Here is a 25696-nt window from a genome sequence, read left to right as displayed (position 1 = left end):
CCAGCTATCTGCAGACGTTCGCACTTTCGGAGCAGGGCTGTGATAGGAGCCTGGCAGGGACACCAACATTCCCAGCATGCGTTTGAAGTTTCAAGTGGCAAGATAAGCAACCAGCCCCATTCTCTGTGCCTCTGTGCGAGCACTGCCATGGGCAGGTGAGGCTGAGCAACAGCTTTCCAGGCTAGCACCTTCTGGCTGCCAGCTATCTGCAGACATTCGCACTTTCGGAGCAGGGCTGCGAAAGGAGCCTGGCTGGGACACCAACTTTCCCAGGCTACGTTTGAAGTTTGAGGTGGCAAGACAAGCAAGCAGCCCCATTCTCTGTGCCTCTGTGCGAACAGTGCCATGGGCAGATGAGGCTGAGCAACAACTTTCCAGGCTAGCCTCTTCTGCCTGCCAGCTACCTGCAGACGCTCGCACTTTCGGAGCAGGGCTGTGATAGGAGCCTGGCAGGGACACCAACATTCCCAGCATGCGTTTGAAGTTTCAAGTGGCAAGATAAGCAACCAGCCCCATTCTCTGTGCCTCTGTGCGAGCACTGCCATGGGCAGGTGAGGCTGAGCAACAGCTTTCCAGGACAGCCCCTTCTGGCTGCCAGCTATCTGCAGACGTTCTCATTTCAAGAGCAGGGCTGCGAAAGGAGCCTAGCAGGTACACCAACTTTCCCAGGCTACGTTTGAAGTTTGAGGTGGCAAGACAAGCAAGCAGCCCCATACTCTGTGCAAGCACTGCCATGGGCAGATGAGGCTGAGCAACAGCTTTCCACGCTAGCCCCTTCTGGCTGGCAGCTATCTGCAGACGTTGCACTTTCGGAGCAGGGCTGCGAAAGGAGCCTGTCTGGGACACAAACTTTCCCAGGCTACGTTTGAAGTTTGAGGTGGCAAGACAAGTAAGCAGCCCCATTCTCTGTGCCTCTGTGCGAGCACTGCCATGGGCAGGTGAGGCTGAGCAACAGCTTTCCAGGCTAGCCCCTTCTGCCTGCCAGCTATCTGCAGACGTTCTCATTTCAAGAGCAGGGCTGCGAAAGGAGCCTAGCAGGTACACCAACTTTCCCAGGCTACGTTTGAAGTTTGAGGTGGCAAGACAAGCAAGCAGCCCCATACTCTGTGCGAGCACTGCCATGGGAAGATGAGGCTGAGCAACAGCTTTCCACGCTAGGCCCTTCTGGCTGCCAGCTATCTGCAGACGTTCGCACTTTCAAAGCAGGGCTGCGAAAGGAGCCTGGCAGGGACAACCCACATTCCCCACATGCGTTTGAAGTTTCAAGTGGCAAGATAAGCAAGCAGACCCATTCTCTGTGCCTCTGTGCGAGCAGTGCCATGGGCAGATGAGGCTGAGCAACAGCTTTCCAGGCTAGCACCTTCTGGCTGCCAGCTATCTGCAGACGTTCGCACTTTCGGAGCAGGGCTGCGAAAGGAGCCTGTCTGGGACACCAACTTTCCCAGGCTACGTTTGAAGTTTGAGGTGGCAAGACAAGCAAGCAGCCCCATTCTCTGTGCCTCTGTGCGAACAGTGCCATGGGCAGATGAGGCTGAGCAACAACTTTCCAGGATAGCCCCTTCTGTCTGCCAGCTATCTGCAGACGTTCGCACTTTCGGAGCAGGGCTGTGATGGGAGCCTGGCAGGGACACCACCATTCCCAGCATGCGTTTCAAGTTTCAAGTGGCAAGATAAGCAACCAGCCCCATTCTCTGTGCCTCTGTGCGAGCACTGCCATGGGCAGGTGAGGCTGAGCAACAGCTTTCCAGGCTAGCCCCTTCTGCCTGCCAGCTATCTGCAGACGTTCTCATTTCAAGAGCAGGGCTGCGAAAGGAGCCTGGCAGGGACACCAACATTCCCAGCATGCGTTTGAAGTTTGAAGTGGCAAGACAAGCAAGCAGCCCCATTCTCTGTGCCTCTGTGCGAGCACTGCCAATGGCAGATGAGGCTGAGCAACAGCTTTCCAGGCTAGCCCCTTCTGGCTGCCAGCTATCTGCAGACGTTCGCACTTTCAAAGCAGGGCTGCGAAAGGAGCCTAGCAGGGACACCACCATTCCCAGCATGCGTTTGAAGTTTCAAGTGGCAAGATAAGCAAGCAGACCCATTCTCTGTGCCTCTATGCGAACAGTGCCATGGGCAGATGAGGCTGAGCAACAGCTTTCCAGGCTAGCCCCTTCTGGCTGCCAGCTATCTGCAGACGTTCGCATTTCAAGAGCAGGGCTGCAAAAGGAGCCTAGTAGGTACACCACCTTTCCCAGGATACGTTTGATGTTTGAGGTGGCAAGACAAGCAAGGAGCCTCATTCTCTGTGCCTCTATGCGAACAATGCCATGGGCAGATGAGGCTGAGCAACAGCTTTCCAGGCTAGCACCTTCTGGCTGCCAGCTATCTGCAGACGTTCGCTCTTTCGGAGCAGGGCTGCGAAAGGAGCCTGTCTGGGACACCAACTTTCCCAGGCTACGTTTGAAGTTTGAGGTGGCAAGACAAGCAAGCAGCCCCATTCACTGTGCCTCTGTGCGAACAGTGTCATGGGCAGATGAGGCTGAGCAACAACTTTCCAGGATAGCCCCTTCTGTCTGCCAGCTATCTGCAGACGTTCGCACTTTCGGAGCAGGGCTGTGATGGGAGCCTGGCAGGGACACCACCATTCCCAGCATGCGTTTGAACTTTCAAGTGGCAAGATAAGCAACCAGCCCCATTCTCTGTGCCTCTGTGCGAGCAGTGCCATGGGCAGATGAGGCTGAGCAACAGCTTTCCAGGCTAGCCCCTTCTGCCTGCCAGCTATCTGCAGACGTTCTCATTTCAAGAGCAGGGCTGCGAAAGGAGCCTAGCAGTTACACCATCTTTCCCAGGAGACGTTTGAAGTTTGAGGTGGCAAGACAAGCAAGCAGCCCCATTCTCTGTGCCTCTGTGCGAACAGTGCCATGGGCAGATGAGGCTGAGCAACAGCTTTCCAGGATAGCCCCTTCTGGCTGCCAGCTATCTGCAGACGTTCACACTTTCGGAGCAGGGCTGTGATAGGAGCCTGGCAGGGACACCACCATTCCCAGCATGCGTTTGAAGTTTCAAGTTTCAAGATAAGCAAGCAGCCCCATTCTCTGTGCCTCTATGCGAACAGTGCCATGGGCAGATGAGGCTGAGCAACAGCTTTCCAGGCTAGCCCCTTCTGGCTGCCAGCTATCTGCAGACGTTCGCACTTTCGGAGCAGGGCTGTGATAGGATCCTGGCTGGGACACCTCCATTCCCAGCATGCGTTTGATGTTTCAAGTGGCAAGACAAGCAAGCAGCCCCATTCTCTGTGCCTCTATGCCAGCACTGCCATGGGCAGATGAGGCTGAGCAACAGCTTTCCATGCTAGCCCCCTTCTGGCTGCCAGCTATCTGCAGACGTTCTTATTTTAAGAGCAGGGCTGCGAAAGGAGCCTAGTAGGTACACCACCTTTCCCAGGCTACTTTTGATGTTTGAGGTGGCAAGACAAGCAAGGAGCCCCATTCTCTGTGCCTCTATGCGAACAATGCCCTGGGCAGATGAGGCTGAGCAACAGCTTTCCAGGCTAGCCCCTTCTGGCTGCCAGCTATCTGCAGACGTTCGCACTTTCGGAGCAGGGCTGTGATGGGAGCCTGGCAGGGACACCACCATTCCCAGCATGCGTTTGAAGTTTCAAGTGGCAAGACAAGCAAGCAGCCCCATTCTCTGTGCCTCTGTGCGAACAGTGCCATGGGCAGATGAGGCTGAGCAACAACTTTCCAGGCTAGCCTCTTCTGCCTGCCAGCTACCTGCAGACGCTCGCACTTTCGGAGCAGGGCTGTGATAGGAGCCTGGCAGGGACACCAACATTCCCAGCATGCGTTTGAAGTTTCAAGTGGCAAGATAAGCAACCAGCCCCATTCTCTGTGCCTCTGTGCGAGCACTGCCATGGGCAGGTGAGGCTGAGCAACAGCTTTCCAGGACAGCCCCTTCTGGCTGCCAGCTATCTGCAGACGTTCGCACTTTCGGAGCAGGGCTGTGATAGGAGCCTGGCAGGGACACCAACTTTCCCAGCATGCGTTTGAAGTTTCAGGTGGCAAGACAAGCAAGCAGCCCCATTCTCTGTGCCTCTGTGCGAGCACTGCCATGGGCAGATGAGGCTGAGCAACAGCTTTCCAGGCTAGCCCCTTCTGGCTGCCAGGTATCTGCAGACGTTCTCATTTCAAGAGCAGGGCTGCGAAAGGAGCCTAGCAGGTACACCAACTTTCCCAGGCTACGTTTGAAGTTTGAGGTGGCAAGACAAGCAAGCAGCCCCATACTCTGTGCAAGCACTGCCATGGGCAGATGAGGCTGAGCAACAGCTTTCCACGCTAGCCCCTTCTGGCTGGCAGCTATTTGCAGACGTTCGCACTTTCGGAGCAGGGCTGCGAAAGGAGCCTGGCTGGGACACCAACTTTCCCAGGCTACGTTTGAAGTTTGAGGTGGCAAGACAAGTAAGCAGCCCCATTCTCTGTGCCTCTGTGCGAGCACTGCCATGGGCAGGTGAGGCAGAGCAACAGCTTTCCAGGCTAGCCCCTTCTGCCTGCCAGCTATCTGCAGACGTTCTCATTTCAAGAGCAGGGCTGCGAAAGGAGCCTAGCAGGTACACCAACTTTCCCAGGCTACGTTTGAAGTTTGAGGTGGCTAGACAAGCAAGCAGCCCCATACTCTGTGCGAGCACTGCCATGGGAAGATGAGGCTGAGCAACAGCTTTCCAGGCTAGGCCCTTCTGTCTGCCAGCTATCTGCAGACGTTCGCACTTTCAAAGCAGGGCTGCGAAAGGAGCCTGGCAGGGACAACCCACATTCCCAGGCTACGTTTGAAGTTTGAGGTGGCAAGACAAGCAAGCAGCCCCATTCTCTGTGCCTCTGTGCGAGCACTGCCATGGGCAGGTGAGGCTGAGCAACAGCTTTCCAGGCTAGCCCCTTCTGGCTGCCAGCTATCTGCAGACGTTCTCATTTCAAGAGCAGGGCTGCGAAAGGAGCCTGGCAGGGACACCACCATTCCCAGCATGCGTTTGAAGTTTGAAGTGGCAAGACAAGCAAGCAGCCCCATTCTCTGTGCCTCTGTGCGAGCACTGCCAATGGCAGATGAGGCTGAGCAACAGCTTTCCAGGCTAGCACCTTCTGGCTGCCAGCTATCTGCAGACGTTCGCACTTTCAAAACAGGGCTGCGAAAGGAGCCTAGCAGGGACACCACCTTTCCCAGGATACGTTTGATGTTTGAGGTGGCAAGACAAGCAAGGAGCCTCATTCTCTGTGCCTCTATGCGAACAATGCCATGGGCAGATGAGGCTGAGCAACAGCTTTCCAGGCTAGCACCTTCTGGCTGCCAGCTATCTGCAGACGTTCGCTCTTTCGGAGCAGGGCTTCGAAAGGAGCCTGTCTGGGACACCAACTTTCCCAAGATACGTTTGAAGTTTGAGGTGGCAAGACAAGCAAGCAGCCCCATTCACTGTGCCTCTGTGCGAACAGTGCCATGGGCAGATGAGGCTGAGCAACAACTTTCCAGGATAGCCCCTTCTGTCTGCCAGCTATCTGCAGACGTTCGCACTTTCGGAGCAGGGCTGTGATGGGAGCCTGGCAGGAACACCACCATTCCCAGCATGCGTTTGAAGTTTCAAGCGGCAAGATTAGCAATCAGCCCCATTCTCTGTGCCTCTGTGCGAGCAGTGCCATGGGCAGGTGAGGCTGAGCAACAGCTTTCCAGGCTAGCCCCTTCTGGCTGCCAGCTATCTGCAGACGTTCTCATTTCAAGAGCAGGGCTGTGATAGGAGCCTGGCAGGGACACCACCATTCCCAGCATGCGTTTGAAGTTTCAAGTGGCAAGACAAGCAAGCAGCCCCATTCTCTGTGCCTCTGTGCGAGCACTGCCATGGGCAGATGAGGCTGAGCAACAGCTTTCCAGGCTAGCCCCTTCTGGCTGCCAGCTATCTGCAGACGTTCGCTCTTTCGGAGCAGGGCTGCGAAAGGAGCCTGTCTGGGACACCAACTTTCCCAGGCTACTTTTGAAGTTTGAGGTGGCAAGACAAGCAAGCAGCCCCATTCTCTGTGCCTCTGTGCGAGCACTGCCATGGGCAGATGAGGCTGAGCAACAGCTTTCCAGGCTAGCCCTTCTGGCTGCCAGCTATCTGCAGACGTTCGCATTTTAAGAGCAGGGCTGCAAATGGAGCCTAGTAGGTACACCATCTTTCCCAGGCTACGTTTGAAGTTTGAGGTGGCAAGACAAGCAAGCAGCCCCATTCACTGTGCCTCTGTGCGAACAGTGCCATGGGCAGATGAGGCTGAGCAACAGCTTTCCAGGATAGCCCCTTCTGGCTGCCAGCTATCTGCAGACGTTCGCACTTTCGGAGCAGGGCTGTGATGGGAGCCTGGCAGGGACACCACCATTCCCAGCATGCGTTTGAAGTTTCAAGTGGCAAGATAAGCAAGCAGCCCCATTCTCTGTGCCTCTGTACGAACAGTGCCATGGGCAGATGAGGCTGAGCAACAACTTTCCAGGCTAGCCTCTTCTGCCTGCCAGCTACCTGCAGACGCTCGCACTTTCGGAGCAGGGCTGTGATAGGAGCCTGGCAGGGACACCAACATTCCCAGCATGCGTTTGAAGTTTCAAGTGGCAAGATAAGCAAGCAGCCCCATTCTCTGTGCCTCTGTGCGAGCACTGCCATGGGCAGGTGAGGCTGAGCAACAGCTTTCCAGGACAGCCCCTTCTGGCTGCCAGCTATCTGCAGACGTTCGCACTTTCGGAGCAGGGCTGTGATAGGAGCCTGGCAGGGACACCAACTTTCCCAGCATGCGTTTGAAGTTTCAGGTGGCAAGACAAGCAAGCAGCCCCATTCTCTGTGCCTCTGTGCGAGCACTGCCATGGGCAGATGAGGCTGAGCAACAGCTTTCCAGGCTAGCCCCTTCTGGCTGCCAGGTATCTGCAGACGTTCTCATTTCAAGAGCAGGGCTGCGAAAGGAGCCTAGCAGGTACACCAACTTTCCCAGGCTACGTTTGAAGTTTGAGGTGGCAAGACAAGCAAGCAGCCCCATACTCTGTGCAAGCACTGCCATGGGCAGATGAGGCTGAGCAACAGCTTTCCAGGCTAGCCCCTTCTGGCTGGCAGCTATCTGCAGACGTTCGCACTTTCGGAGCAGGGCTGCGAAAGGAGCCTGGCTGGGACACCAACTTTCCCAGGCTACGTTTGAAGTTTGAGGTGGCAAGACAAGTAAGCAGCCCCATTCTCTGTGCCTCTGTGCGAGCACTGCCATGGGCAGGTGAGGCTGAGCAACAGCTTTCCAGGCTAGCCCCTTCTGGCTGCCAGGTATCTGCAGACGTTCTCATTTCAAGAGCAGGGCTGCGAAAGGAGCCTAGCAGGTACACCAACTTTCCCAGGCTACGTTTGAAGTTTGAGGTGGCTAGACAAGCAAGCAGCCCCATTCTCTGTGCCTCTGTGCGAGCACTGCCATGGGCAGGTGAGGCTGAGCAACAGCTTTCCAGGCTAGCCCCTTCTGCCTGCCAGCTATCTGCAGACGTTCTCATTTCAAGAGCAGGGCTGCGAAAGGAGCCTGGCAGGGACACCACCATTCCCAGCATGCGTTTGAAGTTTCAAGTGGCAAGATAAGCAAGCAGCCCCATTCTCTGTGCCTCTGTGCGAGCACTGTCATGTGCAATGAGGCTGAGCAAGAGCTTTCTAGGATACCCTCTTCTGGCTGCCTGCTATCTGCAGACGTTCGCACTTTCGGAGCAGGGCTGTGATAGGAGCCTGGCAGGGACACCACCATTCCCAGCATGCGTTTCAAGTTTCAAGTTGCAAGACAAGCAAGCAGACCCAATCTCTGTGCCTCTGTGCGAGCACTGCCATGGGCAGGTGAGGCTGAGCAACAGCTTTCCAGGCTAGCACCTTCTGGCTGCCAGCTATCTGCAGACGTTCGCACTTTCGCAGTAGGGCTGCGAAAGGAGCCTGGCTGGGACACCAACTTTCCCAGGCTACGTTTGAAGTTTGAGGTGGCAAGACAAGCAAGCAGCCCCATTCTCTGTGCCTCTGTGCGAACAGTGCCATGGGCAGATGAGGCTGAGCAACAACTTTCCAGGATAGCCCCTTCTGTCTGCCAGCTATCTGCAGACGTTCGCACTTTCGGAGCAGGGCTGCGAAAGGAGCCTGGCAGGGACACCACCATTCCCAGCATGCGTTTGAAGTTTCAAGTGGCAAGATAAGCAACCAGCCCCATTCTCTGTGCCTCTGTGCGAGCACTGCCATGGGCAGGTGAGGCTGAGCAACAGCTTTCCAGGCTACCCCCTTCTGCCTGCCAGCTATCTGTAGACGTTCTCATTTCAAGAGCAGGGCTGTGATAGGAGCCTGGTAGGGACACCACCATTCCCAGCATGCGTTTGAAGTTTGAAGTGGCAAGACAAGCAAGCAGCCCCATTGTCTGTGCCTCTGTGCGAGCACTGCCTTGGGCAGATGAGGCTGAGCAACAACTTTCCAGGCTAGCCCCTTCTGGCTGCCAGCTATCTGCAGACGTTCGCTCTTTCGGAGCAGGGCTGCGAAAGGAGCCTGTCTGGGACACCAACTTTCCCAGGCTACTTTTGAAGTTTGAGGTGGCAAGACAAGCAAGCAGCCCCATTCTCTGTGCCTCTGTGCGACCACTGCCATGGGCAGATGAGGCTGAGCAACAGCTTTCCAGGCTAGCCCTTCTGGCTGCCAGCTATCTGCAGACGTTCTCATTTTAAGAGCAGGGCTGCAAAAGGAGCCTAGTAGGTACACCATCTTTCCCAGGATACGTTTGATGTTTGAGGTGGCAAGACAAGCAAGGAGCCCCATTCTCTGTGCCTCTATGCGAACAATGCCATGGGCAGATGAGGCTGAGCAACAGCTTTCCAGGCTAGCACCTTCTGGCTGCCAGCTATCTGCAGACGTTCGCACTTTCGGAGCAGGGCTGCGAAAGGAGCCTGGCTGGGACACCAACTTTCCCAGGCTACGTTTGAAGTTTGAGGTGGCAAGACAAGCAAGCAGCCCCATTCACTGTGCCTCTGTGCGAACAGTGCCATGGGCAGATGAGGCTGAGCAACAGCTTTCCAGGCTAGCCCCTTCTGCCTGCCAGCTATCTGCAGACGTTCTCATTTCAAGAGCAGGGCTGCGAAAGGAGCCTAGCAGGTACACCATCTTTCCCAGGCTACGTTTGAAGTTTGAGGTTGCAAGACAAGCAAGGAGCCCCATTCTCTGTGCCTCTGAGCGAACAGTGCCATGGGCAGATGAGGCTGAGCAACAGCTTTCCAGGATAGCCCCTTCTGGCTGCCAGCTATCTGCAGACGTTCGCACTTTCGGAGCAGGGCTGTGATAGCAGCCTGGCAGGGACACCACCATTCCCAGCATGCGTTTGAAGTTTCAAGTGGCAAGATAAGCAAGCAGCCCCATTCTCTGTGCCTCTGTGCGAACAGTGCCATGGGCAGATGAGGCTGAGCAACAGCTTTCCAGCTAGCCCCTTCTGTATGCCAGCTATCTGCAGACGTTCGCACTTTCGGAGCAGAGCTGTGATGGGAGCCTGGCAGGGACACCACCATTCCCAGCATGCGTTTGAAGTTTCAAGTGGCAAGATAAGCAAGCAGCCCCATTCTCTGTGCCTCTGTGCGCACAGTGCCATGGGCAGATGAGGCTGAGCAACAGCTTTCCAGGCTAGCCCCTTCTGCCTGCCAGCTATCTGCAGACGTTCTCATTTCAAGAGCAGGGCTGTGATAGGAGCCTGGCAGGGACACCACCATTCCCAGCATGCGTTTGAAGTTTGAAGTGGCAAGACAAGCAAGCAGCCCCATTCTCTGTGCCTCTGTGCGAGCACTGCCTTGGGCAGATGAGGCTGAGCAACAGCTTTCCAGGCTAGCACCTTCTGGCTGCCAGCTATCTGCAGACGTTCGCTCTTTCGGAGCAGGTCTGCGAAAGGAGCCTGTCTGGGACACCAACATTCACAGGCTACTTTTGAAGTTTGAGGTGGCAAGACAAGCAAGCAGCCCCATTCTCTGTGCCTCTGTGCGAGCACTGCCATGGGCAGATGAGGCTGAGCAACAGCTTTCCAGGCTAGCCCTTCTGGCTGCCAGCTATCTGCAGACGTTCTCATTTTAAGAGCAGGGCTGCAAAAGGAGCCTAGTAGGTACACCAACTTTCCCAGGATACGTTTGATGTTTGAGGTGGCAAGACAAGCAAGGAGCCCCATTCTCCGTACCTGTATGCGAACAATGCCATGGGCAGATGAGGCTGAGCAAAAGCTTTCCAGGCTAGCACCTTCTGGCTGCCAGCTGTCTGCAGACGTTCGCACTTTCGGAGCAGGGCTGCGAAAGGAGCCTGGGGGGGACACCAACTTTCCCAGGCTACGTTTGAAGTTTGAGGTGGCAAGACAAGCAAGCAGCCCCATTCACTGTGCCTCTGTGCGAACAGTGCCATGGGCAGATGAGGCTGAGCAACAGCTTTCCAGGCTAGCCCCTTCTGGCTGCCAGCTATCTGCAGACGTTCTCATTTCAAGAGCAGGGCTGCGAAAGGAGCCTAGCAGGTACACCATCTTTCCCAGGCTACGTTTGAAGTTTGAGGTGGCAAGACAAGCAAGGAGCCCCATTCTCTGTGCCTCTGAGCGAACAGTGCCATGGGCAGATGAGGCTGAGCAACAGCTTTCCAGGCTAACCCCTTCTGTCTGCCAGCTATCTGCAGACGTTCGCACTTTCGGAGCAGGGCTGTGATAGCAGCCTGGCAGGGACACCACCATTCCCAGCATGCGTTTGAAGTTTCAAGTGGCAAGATAAGCAAGCAGCCCCATTCTCTGTGCCTCTGTGCGAGCACTGCCATGGGCAGATGAGGCTGAGCAACAGCTTTCCAGGCTAGCCCCTTCTGTATGCCAGCTATCTGCAGACGTTCGCACTTTCGGAGCAGGGCTGCGAAAGGAGCCTAGTAGGTACACCAACTTTCCCAGGATACGTTTGATGTTTGAGGTGGCAAGACAAGCAAGGAGCCCCATTCTCCGTACCTGTATGCGAACAATGCCATGGGCAGATGAGGCTGAGCAAAAGCTTTCCAGGCTAGCACCTTCTGGCTGCCAGCTGTCTGCAGACGTTCGCACTTTCGGAGCAGGGCTGCGAAAGGAGCCTGGGGGGGAAACCAACTTTCCCAGCATGCGTTTGAAGTTTCAAGTTGCAAGATAAGCAAGCAGCCCCATTCTCTGTGCCTCTGTGCGAGCACTGCCATGGGCAGATGAGGCTGAGCAACAGCTTTCCAGGCTAGCCCCTTCTGTATGCCAGCTATCTGCAGACGTTCGCACTTTCGGAGCAGGGCTGTGATAGCAGCCTGGCAGGGACACCACCATTCCCAGCATGCGTTTGAAGTTTCAAGTGGCAAGATAACCAAGCAGCCCCATTCTCTGTGCCTCTGTGCGAGCACTGCCATGGGCAATGAGGCTGAGCAAGAGCTTTCTAGGATAGCCCCTTCTGGCTGCCAGCTATCTGCAGACGTTCGCACTTTCGGAGCAGGGCTGTGATAGGAGCCTGGCAGGGACACCACCATTCCCAGCATGCGTTTCAAGTTTCAAGTTGCAAGACAAGCAAGCAGACCCATTCTCTGTGCCTCTATGCGAACAGTGCCATGGGCAGATGAGGCTGAGCAACAGCTTTCCAGGCTAGCACCTTCTGGCTGCCAGCTATCTGCAGACGTTCGCACTTTCGCAGTAGGGATGCGAAAGGAGCCTGGCTGGGACACCAACTTTCCCAGGCTACGTTTGAAGTTTGAGGTGGCAAGACAAGCAAGCAGCCCCATTCTCTGTGCCTCTGTGCGAACAGTGCCATGGGCAGATGAGGCTGAGCAACAACTTTCCAGGATAGCCCCTTCTGTCTGCCAGCTATCTGCAGACGTTCGCACTTTCGGAGCAGGGCTGCGAAAGGAGCCTGGCAGGGACACCACCATTCCCAGCATGCGTTTGAAGTTTCAAGTGGCAAGATAAGCAACCAGCCCCATTCTCTGTGCCTCTGTGCGAGCACTGCCATGGGCAGGTGAGGCTGAGCAACAGCTTTCCAGGCTAGCCCCTTCTGCCTGCTAGATATCTGCTGACGTTCTCATTTCAAGAGCAGGGCTGTGATAGGAGCCTGGCAGGGACACCACCATTCCCAGCATGCGTTTGAAGTTTGAAGTGGCAAGACAAGCAAGCAGCCCCATTCTCTGTGCCTCTGTGCGAGCACTGCCTTGGGCAGATGAGGCTGAGCAACAACTTTCCAGGCTAGCCCCTTCTGGCTGCCAGCTATCTGCAGACGTTTGCTCTTTCGGAGCAGGGCTGCGAAAGGAGCCTGTCTGGGACACCAACTTTCCCAGGCTACTTTTGAAGTTTGAGGTGGCAAGACAAGCAAGCAGCCCCATTCTCTGTGCCTCTGTGCGAGCACTGCCATGGGCAGATGAGGCTGAGCAACAGCTTTCCAGGCTAGCCCTTCTGGTTGCCAGCTATCTGCAGACGTTCTCATTTTAAGAGCAGGGCTGCAAAAGGAGCCTAGTAGGTACACCATCTTTCCCAGGATACGTTTGATGTTTGAGGTGGCAAGACAAGCAAGGAGCCCCATTCTCTGTGCCTCTATGCGAACAATGCCATGGGCAGATGAGGCTGAGCAACAGCTTTCCAGGCTAGCCCCTTGTGGCTGCCAGCTATCTGCAGACGTTCGCACTTTCGGAGCAGGGCTGCGAAAGGAGCCTGGCTGGGACACCAACTTTCCCAGGCTACGTTTGAAGTTTGAGGTGGCAAGACAAGCAAGGAGCCCCATTCACTGTGCCTCTGTGCGAACAGTGCCATGGGCAGATGAGGCTGAGCAACAGCTTTCCAGGCTAGCCCCTTCTGCCTGCCAGCTATCTGCAGACGTTCTCATTTCAAGAGCAGGGCTGCGAAAGGAGCCTAGCAGGTACACCATCTTTCCCAGGCTACGTTTGAAGTTTGAGGTGGCAAGACAAGCAAGGAGCCCCATTCTCTGTGCCTCTGAGCGAACAGTGCCATGGGCAGATGAGGCTGAGCAACAGCTTTCCAGGATAGCCCCTTCTGTCTGCCAGCTATCTGCAGACGTTCGCACTTTCGGAGCAGGGCTGTGATAGGAGCGTGGCAGGGACACCACCATTCCCAGCATGCGTTTGAAGTTTCAAGTGGCAAGATAAGCAAGCAGCCCCATTCTCTGTGCCTCTGTGCGAACAGTGCCATGGGCAGATGAGGCTGAGCAACAGCTTTCCAGGATAGCCCCTTCTGGTTGCCAGCTATCTGCAGACGTTCGCACTTTCGGAGCAGGGCTGTGATGGGAGCCTGGCAGGGACACCACCATTCCCAGCATGCGTTTGAAGTTTCAAGTGGCAAGATAAGCAAGCAGCCCCATTCTCTGTGCCTCTGTGCGAACAGTGCCATGGGCAGATGAGGCTGAGCAACAGCTTTCCAGGCTAGCCCCTTCTGCCTGCCAGCTATCTGCAGACGTTCGCACTTTCGGAGCAGGGCTGTGATAGGAGCCTGGCAGGGACACAACCATTCCCAGCATGCGTTTGAAGTTTCAAGTGGCAAGATAAGCAAGCAGCCCCATTCTCTGTGCCTCTATGCGAACAGTGCCATGGGCAGATGAGGCTGAGCAACAGCTTTCCAGGCTAGCTCCTTCTGGCTGCCAGCTATCTGCAGACGTTCGCACTTTCAGAGCAGGGCTGTGATAGGAGCCTGGCTGGGACACCACCATTCCCAGCATGCGTTTGATATTTCAAGTGGCAAGACAAGCAAGCAGCCCCATTCTCTGTGCCTTTGTGCCAGCACTGCCATGGGCAGATGAGGCTGAGCAACAGCTTTCCAGGCTAGCACCTTCTGGCTGCCAGCTATCTGCAGACGTTCGCATTTCAAGAGCAGGTCTGCGAAAGGAGCCTACCAGGTACAACATATTTCCCAAGCTACGTTTGAAGTTTGAGGTGGCAAGACAAGCAAGGAGCCTCATTCTCTGTGCCTCTATGCGAACAATGCCATGGGCAGATGAGGCTGAGCAACAGCTTTCCAGGCTAGCACCTTCTGGCTGCCAGCTATCTGCAGACGTTCGCTCTTTCGGAGCAGGGCTTCAAAAGGAGCCTGTCTGGGACACCAACTTTCCCAAGATACGTTTGAAGTTTGAGGTGGCAAGACAAGCAAGCAGCCCCATTCACTGTGCCTCTGTGCGAACAGTGCCATGGGCAGATGAGGCTGAGCAACAACTTTCCAGGATAGCCCCTTCTGTCTGCCAGCTATCTGCAGACGTTCGCACTTTCGGAGCAGGGCTGTGATGAGAGCCTGGCAGGGACACCACCATTCCCAGCATGCGTTTGAAGTTTCAAGCGGCAAGATTAGCAATCAGCCCCATTCTCTGTGCCTCTGTGCGAGCAGTGCCATGGGCAGGTGAGGCTGAGCAACAGCTTTCCAGGCTAGCCCCTTCTGGCTGCCAGCTATCTGCAGACGTTCTCATTTCAAGAGCAGGGCTGTGATAGGAGCCTGGCAGGGACACCACCATTCCCAGCATGCGTTTGAAGTTTCAAGTGGCAAGACAAGCAAGCAGCCCCATTCTCTGTGCCTCTGTGCGAGCACTGCCATGGGCAGATGAGGCTGAGCAACAGCTTTCCAGGCTAGCCCCTTCTGGCTGCCAGCTATCTGCAGACGTTCGCTCTTTCGGAGCAGGGCTGCGAAAGGAGCCTGTCTGGGACACCAACTTTCCCAGGCTACTTTTGAAGTTTGAGGTGGCAAGACAAGCAAGCAGCCCCATTCTCTGTGCCTCTGTGCGAGCACTGCCATGGGCAGATGAGGCTGAGCAACAGCTTTCCAGGCTAGCCCTTCTGGCTGCCAGCTATCTGCAGACGTTCGCATTTTAAGAGCAGGGCTGCAAATGGAGCCTAGTAGGTACACCATCTTTCCCAGGCTACGTTTGAAGTTTGAGGTGGCAAGACAAGCAAGCAGCCCCATTCACTGTGCCTCTGTGCGAACAGTGCCATGGGCAGATGAGGCTGAGCAACAGCTTTCCAGGCTAGCCCCTTCTGGCTGCCAGCTATCTGCAGACGTTCGCACTTTCGGAGCAGGGCTGTGATGGGAGCCTGGCAGGGACACCACCATTCCCAGCATGCGTTTGAAGTTTCAAGTGGCAAGATAAGCAAGCAGCCCCATTCTCTGTGCCTCTGTACGAACAGTGCCATGGGCAGATGAGGCTGAGCAACAACTTTCCAGGCTAGCCTCTTCTGCCTGCCAGCTACCTGCAGACGCTCGCACTTTCGGAGCAGGGCTGTGATAGGAGCCTGGCAGGGACACCAACATTCCCAGCATGCGTTTGAAGTTTCAAGTGGCAAGATAAGCAAGCAGCCCCATTCTCTGTGCCTCTGTGCGAGCACTGCCATGGGCAGGTGAGGCTGAGCAACAGCTTTCCAGGACAGCCCCTTCTGGCTGCCAGCTATCTGCAGACGTTCGCACTTTCGGAGCAGGGCTGTGATAGGAGCCTGGCAGGGACACCAACTTTCCCAGCATGCGTTTGAAGTTTCAGGTGGCAAGACAAGCAAGCAGCCCCATTCTCTGTGCCTCTGTGCGAGCACTGCCATGGGCAGATGAGGCTGAGCAACAGCTTTCCAGGCTAGCCCCTTCTGGCTGCCAGGTATCTGCAGACGTTCTCATTTCAAGAGCAGGGCTGCGAAAGGAGCCTGGCAGGGACACCACCATTCCCAGCATGCGTTTGAAGTTTCAAGTGGCAAGATAAGCAAGCAGCCCCATTCTCTGTGCCTCTGTGCGAGCACTGTCATGTGCAATGAGGCTGAGCAAGAGCTTTCTAGGATACCCTCTTCTGGCTGCCAGCTATCTGCAGACGTTCGCACTTTCGGAGCAGGGCTGTGATAGGAGCCTGGCAGGGACACCACCATTCCCAGCATGCGTTTCAAGTTTCAAGTTGCAAGACAAGCAAGCAGACCCAATCTCTGTGCCTCTGTGCGAGCACTGCCATGGGCAGGTGAGGCTGAGCAACAGCTTTCCAGGCTAGCACCTTCTGGCTGCCAGCTATCTGCAGACGTTCGCACTTTCGCAGTAGGGCTGCGAAAGGAGCCTGGCTGGGACACCAACTTTCCCAGGCTACGTTTGAAGTTTGAGGTGGCAAGACAAGCAAGCAGCCCCATTCTCTGTGCCTCTGTGCGAACAGTGCCATGGGCAGATGAGGCTGAGCAACAACTTTCCAGGATAGCCCCTTCTGTCTGCCAGCTATCTGCAGACGTTCGCACTTTCGGAGCAGGGCTGCGAAAGGAGCCTGGCAGGGACACCACCATTCCCAGCATGCGTTTGAAGTTTCAAGTGGCAAGATAAGCAACCAGCCCCATTCTCTGTGCCTCTGTGCGAGCACTGCCATGGGCAGGTGAGGCTGAGCAACAGCTTTCCAGGCTACCCCCTTCTGCCTGCCAGCTATCTGTAGACGTTCTCATTTCAAGAGCAGGGCTGTGATAGGAGCCTGGTAGGGACACCACCATTCCCAGCATGCGTTTGAAGTTTGAAGTGGCAAGACAAGCAAGCAGCCCCATTGTCTGTGCCTCTGTGCGAGCACTGCCTTGGGCAGATGAGGCTGAGCAACAACTTTCCAGGCTAGCCCCTTCTGGCTGCCAGCTATCTGCAGACGTTCGCTCTTTCGGAGCAGGGCTGCGAAAGGAGCCTGTCTGGGACACCAACTTTCCCAGGCTACTTTTGAAGTTTGAGGTGGCAAGACAAGCAAGCAGCCCCATTCTCTGTGCCTCTGTGCGACCACTGCCATGGGCAGATGAGGCTGAGCAACAGCTTTCCAGGCTAGCCCTTCTGGCTGCCAGCTATCTGCAGACGTTCTCATTTTAAGAGCAGGGCTGCAAAAGGAGCCTAGTAGGTACACCATCTTTCCCAGGATACGTTTGATGTTTGAGGTGGCAAGACAAGCAAGGAGCCCCATTCTCTGTGCCTCTATGCGAACAATGCCATGGGCAGATGAGGCTGAGCAACAGCTTTCCAGGCTAGCACCTTCTGGCTGCCAGCTATCTGCAGACGTTCGCACTTTCGGAGCAGGGCTGCGAAAGGAGCCTGGCTGGGACACCAACTTTCCCAGGCTACGTTTGAAGTTTGAGGTGGCAAGACAAGCAAGCAGCCCCATTCACTGTGCCTCTGTGCGAACAGTGCCATGGGCAGATGAGGCTGAGCAACAGCTTTCCAGGCTAGCCCCTTCTGCCTGCCAGCTATCTGCAGACGTTCTCATTTCAAGAGCAGGGCTGCGAAAGGAGCCTAGCAGGTACACCATCTTTCCCAGGCTACGTTTGAAGTTTGAGGTTGCAAGACAAGCAAGGAGCCCCATTCTCTGTGCCTCTGAGCGAACAGTGCCATGGGCAGATGAGGCTGAGCAACAGCTTTCCAGGATAGCCCCTTCTGGCTGCCAGCTATCTGCAGACGTTCGCACTTTCGGAGCAGGGCTGTGATAGCAGCCTGGCAGGGACACCACCATTCCCAGCATGCGTTTGAAGTTTCAAGTGGCAAGATAAGCAAGCAGCCCCATTCTCTGTGCCTCTGTGCGAACAGTGCCATGGGCAGATGAGGCTGAGCAACAGCTTTCCAGCTAGCCCCTTCTGTATGCCAGCTATCTGCAGACGTTCGCACTTTCGGAGCAGAGCTGTGATGGGAGCCTGGCAGGGACACCACCATTCCCAGCATGCGTTTGAAGTTTCAAGTGGCAAGATAAGCAAGCAGCCCCATTCTCTGTGCCTCTGTGCGAACAGTGCCATGGGCAGATGAGGCTGAGCAACAGCTTTCCAGGCTAGCCCCTTCTGCCTGCCAGCTATCTGCAGACGTTCTCATTTCAAGAGCAGGGCTGTGATAGGAGCCTGGCAGGGACACCACCATTCCCAGCATGCGTTTGAAGTTTGAAGTGGCAAGACAAGCAAGCAGCCCCATTCTCTGTGCCTCTGTGCGAGCACTGCCTTGGGCAGATGAGGCTGAGCAACAGCTTTCCAGGCTAGCACCTTCTGGCTGCCAGCTATCTGCAGACGTTCGCTCTTTCGGAGCAGGTCTGCGAAAGGAGCCTGTCTGGGACACCAACATTCACAGGCTACTTTTGAAGTTTGAGGTGGCAAGACAAGCAAGCAGCCCCATTCTCTGTGCCTCTGTGCGAGCACTGCCATGGGCAGATGAGGCTGAGCAACAGCTTTCCAGGCTAGCCCTTCTGGCTGCCAGCTATCTGCAGACGTTCTCATTTTAAGAGCAGGGCTGCAAAAGGAGCCTAGTAGGTACACCAACTTTCCCAGGATACGTTTGATGTTTGAGGTGGCAAGACAAGCAAGGAGCCCCATTCTCCGTACCTGTATGCGAACAATGCCATGGGCAGATGAGGCTGAGCAAAAGCTTTCCAGGCTAGCACCTTCTGGCTGCCAGCTGTCTGCAGACGTTCGCACTTTCGGAGCAGGGCTGCGAAAGGAGCCTGGGGGGGACACCAACTTTCCCAGGCTACGTTTGAAGTTTGAGGTGGCAAGACAAGCAAGCAGCCCCATTCACTGTGCCTCTGTGCGAGCACTGCCATGGGCAGATGAGGCTGAGCAACAGCTTTCCAGGCTAGCCCCTTCTGGCTGCCAGCTATCTGCAGACGTTCTCATTTCAAGAGCAGGGCTGCGAAAGGAGCCTAGCAGGTACACCATCTTTCCCAGGCTACGTTTGAAGTTTGAGGTGGCAAGACAAGCAAGGAGCCCCATTCTCTGTGCCTCTGAGCGAACAGTGCCATGGGCAGATGAGGCTGAGCAACAGCTTTCCAGGCTAACCCCTTCTGTCTGCCAGCTATCTGCAGACGTTCGCACTTTCGGAGCAGGGCTGTGATAGCAGCCTGGCAGGGACACCACCATTCCCAGCATGCGTTTGAAGTTTCAAGTGGCAAGATAAGCAAGCAGCCCCATTCTCTGTGCCTCTGTGCGAGCACTGCCATGGGCAGATGAGGCTGAGCAACAGCTTTCCAGGCTAGCCCCTTCTGTATGCCAGCTATCTGCAGACGTTCGCACTTTCGGAGCAGGGCTGCGAAAGGAGCCTAGTAGGTACACCAACTTTCCCAGGATACGTTTGATGTTTGAGGTGGCAAGACAAGCAAGGAGCCCCATTCTCCGTACCTGTATGCGAACAATGCCATGGGCAGATGAGGCTGAGCAAAAGCTTTCCAGGCTAGCACCTTCTGGCTGCCAGCTGTCTGCAGACGTTCGCACTTTCGGAGCAGGGCTGCGAAAGGAGCCTGGGGGGGAAACCAACTTTCCCAGCATGCGTTTGAAGTTTCAAGTTGCAAGATAAGCAAGCAGCCCCATTCTCTGTGCCTCTGTGCGAGCACTGCCATGGGCAGATGAGGCTGAGCAACAGCTTTCCAGGCTAGCCCCTTCTGTATGCCAGCTATCTGCAGACGTTCGCACTTTCGGAGCAGGGCTGTGATAGCAGCCTGGCAGGGACACCACCATTCCCAGCATGCGTTTGAAGTTTCAAGTGGCAAGATAACCAAGCAGCCCCATTCTCTGTGCCTCTGTGCGAGCACTGTCATGGGCAATGAGGCTGAGCAAGAGCTTTCTAGGATAGCCCCTTCTGGCTGCCAGCTATCTGCAGACGTTCGCACTTTCGGAGCAGGGCTGTGATAGGAGCCTGGCAGGGACACCACCATTCCCAGCATGCGTTTCAAGTTTCAAGTTGCAAGACAAGCAAGCAGACCCATTCTCTGTGCCTCTATGCGAACAGTGCCATGGGCAGATGAGGCTGAGCAACAGCTTTCCAGGCTAGCACCTTCTGGCTGCCAGCTATCTGCAGACGTTCGCACTTTCGCAGTAGGGATGCGAAAGGAGCCTGGCTGGGACACCAACTTTCCCAGGCTACGTTTGAAGTTTGAGGTGGCAAGACAAGCAAGCAGCCCCATTCTCTGTGCCTCTGTGCGAACAGTGCCATGGGCAGATGAGGCTGAGCAACAACTTTCCAGGATAGCCCCTTCTGGCTGCCAGCTATCTGCAGACGTTCGCACTTTCGGAGCAGGGCTGCGAAAGGAGCCTGGCAGGGACACCACCATTCCCAGCATGCGTTTGAAGTTTCAAGTGGCAAGATAAGCAACCAGCCCCATTCTCTGTGCCTCTGTGCGAGCACTGCCATGGGCAGGTGAGGCTGAGCAACAGCTTTCCAGGCTAGCCCCTTCTGCCTGCCAGATATCTGCTGACGTTCTCATTTCAAGAGCAGGGCTGTGATAGGAGCCTGGCAGGGACACCACCATTCCCAGCATGCGTTTGAAGTTTGAAGTGGCAAGACAAGCAAGCAGCCCCATTCTCTGTGCCTCTGTGCGAGCACTGCCTTGGGCAGATGAGGCTGAGCAACAACTTTCCAGGCTAGCCCCTTCTGGCTGCCAGCTATCTGCAGACGTTTGCTCTTTCGGAGCAGGGCTGCGAAAGGAGCCTGTCTGGGACACCAACTTTCCCAGGCTACTTTTGAAGTTTGAGGTGGCAAGACAAGCAAGCAGCCCCATTCTCTGTGCCTCTGTGCGAGCACTGCCATGGGCAGATGAGGCTGAGCAACAGCTTTCCAGGCTAGCCCTTCTGGTTGCCAGCTATCTGCAGACGTTCTCATTTTAAGAGCAGGGCTGCAAAAGGAGCCTAGTAGGTACACCATCTTTCCCAGGATACGTTTGATGTTTGAGGTGGCAAGACAAGCAAGGAGCCCCATTCTCTGTGCCTCTATGCGAACAATGCCATGGGCAGATGAGGCTGAGCAACAGCTTTCCAGGCTAGCACCTTCTGGCTGCCAGCTATCTGCAGACGTTCGCACTTTCGGAGCAGGGCTGCGAAAGGAGCCTGGCTGGGACACCAACTTTCCCAGGCTACGTTTGAAGTTTGAGGTGGCAAGACAAGCAAGGAGCCCCATTCACTGTGCCTCTGTGCGAACAGTGCCATGGGCAGATGAGGCTGAGCAACAGCTTTCCAGGCTAGCCCCTTCTGCCTGCCAGCTATCTGCAGACGTTCTCATTTCAAGAGCAGGGCTGCGAAAGGAGCCTAGCAGGTACACCATCTTTCCCAGGCTACGTTTGAAGTTTGAGGTGGCAAGACAAGCAAGGAGCCCCATTCTCTGTGCCTCTGAGCGAACAGTGCCATGGGCAGATGAGGCTGAGCAACAGCTTTCCAGGATAGCCCCTTCTGTCTGCCAGCTATCTGCAGACGTTCGCACTTTCGGAGCAGGGCTGTGATAGGAGCGTGGCAGGGACACCACCATTCCCAGCATGCGTTTGAAGTTTCAAGTGGCAAGATAAGCAAGCAGCCCCATTCTCTGTGCCTCTGTGCGAACAGTGCCATGGGCAGATGAGGCTGAGCAACAGCTTTCCAGGATAGCCCCTTCTGGCTGCCAGCTATCTGCAGACGTTCGCACTTTCGGAGCAGGGCTGTGATGGGAGCCTGGCAGGGACACCACCATTCCCAGCATGCGTTTGAAGTTTCAAGTGGCAAGATAAGCAAGCAGCCCCATTCTCTGTGCCTCTGTGCGAACAGTGCCATGGGCAGATGAGGCTGAGCAACAGCTTTCCAGGCTAGCCCCTTCTGCCTGCCAGCTATCTGCAGACGTTCGCACTTTCGGAGCAGGGCTGTGATAGGAGCCTGGCAGGGACACAACCATTCCCAGCATGCGTTTGAAGTTTCAAGTGGCAAGATAAGCAAGCAGCCCCATTCTCTGTGCCTCTATGCGAACAGTGCCATGGGCAGATGAGGCTGAGCAACAGCTTTCCAGGCTAGCTCCTTCTGGCTGCCAGCTATCTGCAGACGTTCGCACTTTCAGAGCAGGGCTGTGATAGGAGCCTGGCTGGGACACCACCATTCCCAGCATGCGTTTGATATTTCAAGTGGCAAGACAAGCAAGCAGCCCCATTCTCTGTGCCTTTGTGCCAGCACTGCCATGGGCAGATGAGGCTGAGCAACAGCTTTCCAGGCTAGCACCTTCTGGCTGCCAGCTATCTGCAGACGTTCGCATTTCAAGAGTAGGTCTGCGAAAGGAGCCTACCAGGTACAACATATTTCCCAAGCTACGTTTGAAGTTTGAGGTGGCAAGACAAGCAAGCAGCTCCATTCTCTGTGCCTCTGTGCGCGCACTGCCATGGGCAGATGAGGCTGAGCAACAGCTTTCCAGGCTAGCACCTTCTGGCTGCCAGCTATCTGCAGACATTCGCACTTTCGGAGCAGGGCTGCGAAAGGAGCCTGGCTGGGACACCAACTTTCCCAGGCTACGTTTGAAGTTTGAGGTGGCAAGACAAGCAAGGAGCCCCTTTCTCTGTGCCTCTGTGCGAACAGTGCCATGGGCAGATGAGACTGAGCAACAACTTTCCAGGCTAGCCTCTTCTGCCTGCGAGCTACCTGCAGACGCTCGCACTTTCGGAGCAGGGCTGTGATAGGAGCCTGGCAGGGACACCAACATTCCCAGCATGCGTTTGAAGTTTCAAGTGGCAAGATAAGCAACCAGCCCCATTCTCTGTGCCTCTGTGCGAGCACTGCCATGGGCAGGTGAGGCTGAGCAACAGCTTTCCAAGACAGCCCCTTCTGGCTGCCAGCTATCTGCAGACGTTCGCACTTTCGGAGCAGGGCTGTGATAGGAGCCTGGCAGGGACACCAACTTTCCCAGCATGCGTTTGAAGTTTGAGGTGGCAAGACAAGCAAGCAGCCCCATTCTCTGTGCATCTGTGCTAGCACTGCCATGGGCAGATGAGGCTGAGCAACAGCTTTCCAGGCTAGCCCCTTCTGGCTGCCAGGTATCTGCAGACGTTCTCATTTCAAGAGCAGGGCTGCGAAAGGAGCCTAGCAGGTACACCAACTTTCCCAGGCTACGTTTGAAGTTTGAGGTGGCAAGACAAGCAAGCAGCCCCATACTCTGTGCGAGCACTGCCATGGGCAGATGAGGATGAGCAACAGCTTTCCACGCTAGCCCCTTCTGGCTGGCAGCTATCTGCAGACGTTCGCACTTTCGGAGCAGGGCTGCGAAAGGAGCCTGGCTGGGACACCAACTTTCCCAGGCTACGTTTGAAGTTTGAGGTGGCAAGACAAGTAAGCAGCCCCATTCTCTGTGCCTCTGTGCGAGCACTGCCATGGGCAGGTGAGGCTGAGCAACAGCTTTCCAGGTTAGCCCCTTCTGCCTGCCAGCTATCTGCAGACGTTCTCATTTCAAGAGCAGGGCTGCGAAAGGAGCCTAGCAGGTACACCAACTTTCCCAGGCTACGTTTGAAGTTTGAGGTGGCAAGACAAGCAAGCAGCCCCATACTCTGTGCGAGCACTGCCATGGGCAGATGAGGCTGAGCAACAGCTTTCCACGCTAGGCCCTTCTGGCTGCCAGCTATCTGCAGACGTTCGCACTTTCAAAGCAGGGCTGCGAAAGGAGCCTGGCTGGGACAACCCACATTCCCCACATGCGTTTGAAGTTTCATGTGGCAAGATAAGCAAGCAGACCCATTCTCTGTGCCTCTGTGCGAGCAGTGCCATGGGCAGATGAGGCTGAGCAACAGCTTTCCAGGCTAGCACCTTCTGGCTGCCAGCTATCTGCAGACGTTCTCATTTCAAGAGCAGGGCTGCGAAAGGAGCCTAACAGGTACACCATCTTTCCCAGGAGACGTTTGAAGTTTGAGGTGGCAAGACAAGCAAGCAGCTCCATTCTCTGTGCCTCTGTGCGAACAGTGCCATGGGCAGATGAGGCTGAGCAACAGCTTTCCAGGATAGCCCCTTCTGGCTGCCAGCTATCTGCAGACGTTCGCACTTTCGGAGCAGGGCTGTGATAGGAGCCTGGCAGGGACACCACCATTCCCAGCATGCGTTTGAAGTTTCAAGTTTCAAGATAAGCAAGCACCCCCATTCTCTGTGCCTTTATGCGAACAGTGCCATGGGCAGATGAGGCTGAGCAACAGCTTTCCAGGCTATCCCCTTCTGGCTGCCAGCTATCTGCAGACGTTCGCACTTTCGGAGCAGGGCTGTGATAGGATCCTGGCTGGGACACCTCCATTCCCAGCATGCGTTTGATGTTTCAAGTGGCAAGACAAGCAAGCAGCCCCATTCTCTGTGCCTCTGTGCGAGCACTGCCATGGGCAGATGAGGCTGAGCAACAGCTTTCCAGGCTAGCCCCCTTCTGGCTGCCAGCTATCTGCAGACGTTCGCACTTTCAAAGCAGCGCTGCGAAAGGAGCCTAGTAGGTACACCACCTTTCCCAGGCTACGTTTGATGTTTGAGGTGGCAAGACAAGCAAGGAGCCCCATTCTCTGTGCCTCTATGCGAACAATGCCATGGGCAGATGAGGCTGAGCAACAGCTTTCCAGGCTAGCCCCTTCTGGCTGCCAGCTATCTGCAGACGTTCGCACTTTCGGAGCAGGGATGCGAAAGGAGCCTGGCTGGGACACCAACTTTCCCAAGCTACGTTTGAAGTTTGAGGTGGCAAGACAAGCAAGCAGCCCCATTCTCTGTGCCTCTGTGCAAACAGTGCCATGGGCAGATGAGGCTGAGCAACAACTTTCCAGGATAGCACCTTCTGGCTGCCAGCTATCTGCAGACGTTCGCACTTTCGGAGCAGGGCTGTGATGGGAGCCTGGCAGGGACACCACCATTCCCAGCATGCGTTTGAAGTTTCAAGTGGCAAGATAAGCAACCAGCCCCATTCTCTGTGCCTCTGTGCGAGCACTGCCATGGACAGGTGAGGCTGAGCAACAGCTTTCCAGGCTAGCCCCTTCTGCCTGCCAGCTATCTGCAGACGTTCTCATTTCAAGAGCAGGGCTGCGAAAGGAGCCTGGCAGGGACACCACCATTCCCAGCATGCGTTTGAAGTTTGAAGTGCAAGACAAGCAGGCAGCCCCATTCTCTGTGCCTCTGTGCGAGCACTGCCAATGGCAGATGAGGCTGAGCAACAGCTTTCCAGGCTAGCACCTTCTGGCTGCCAGCTATCTGCAGACGTTCGCTCTTTCGCAGCAGGGCTGCGAAAGGAGCCTATCTGGGACACCAACTTTCCCAGGCTACTTTTGAAGTTTGAGGTGGCAAGACAAGCAAGCAGCCCCATACACTGTGCCTCTGTGCGAACAGTGCCATGGGCAGATGAGGCTGAGCAACAACTTTCCAGGCTAGCCCCTTCTGTCTGCCAGCTATCTGCAGACGTTCACACTTTCGGAGCAGGGCTGTGATAGGAGCCTGGCAGGGACACCACCATTCCCAGCATGCGTTTGAAGTTTCAAGTGGCAAGATAAGCAAGCAGCCCCATTCTCTGTGCCTCTGTGCGAGCTCTGCCATGGGCAGATGAGGCTGAGCAACAGCTTTCCAGGCTAGCACCTTCTGTCTGCCAGCTATCTGCAGTCGTTCGCTCTTTCGGAGCAGGGCTGCGAAAGGAGCCTGGCTGGGACACCAACTTTCCCAGGCTACTTTTGAAGTTTGAGGTGGCAAGACAAGCAAGCAGCCCCATTCTCTGTGCCTCTCTGCGAGCACTGCCATGGGCAGGTGAGGCTGAGCAACAACTTTCCAGGCTAGCCCCTTCTGGCTGCCAGGTATCTGCAGACGTTCTCATTTCAAGAGCAGGGCTGCGAAAGGAGCCTAGCAGGTACACCAACTTTCCCAGTCTACGTTTGAAGTTTGATGTGGCAAGACACGCAAGCAGCCCCATACTCTGTGCGCGCACTGCCATGGGCAGATGAGGCTGAGCAACAGCTTTCCAGGCTAGCCCCTTCTGGCTGCCAGCTATCTGCAGACGTTCGCACTTTCAAA

The sequence above is a fragment of the Opisthocomus hoazin genome, chromosome 22, assembly GCF_030867145.1.
Source record: "Opisthocomus hoazin isolate bOpiHoa1 chromosome 22, bOpiHoa1.hap1, whole genome shotgun sequence".
Classification (NCBI taxonomy): domain Eukaryota; kingdom Metazoa; phylum Chordata; class Aves; order Opisthocomiformes; family Opisthocomidae; genus Opisthocomus; species Opisthocomus hoazin.
This window is presented reverse-complemented; position numbering follows the sequence as displayed.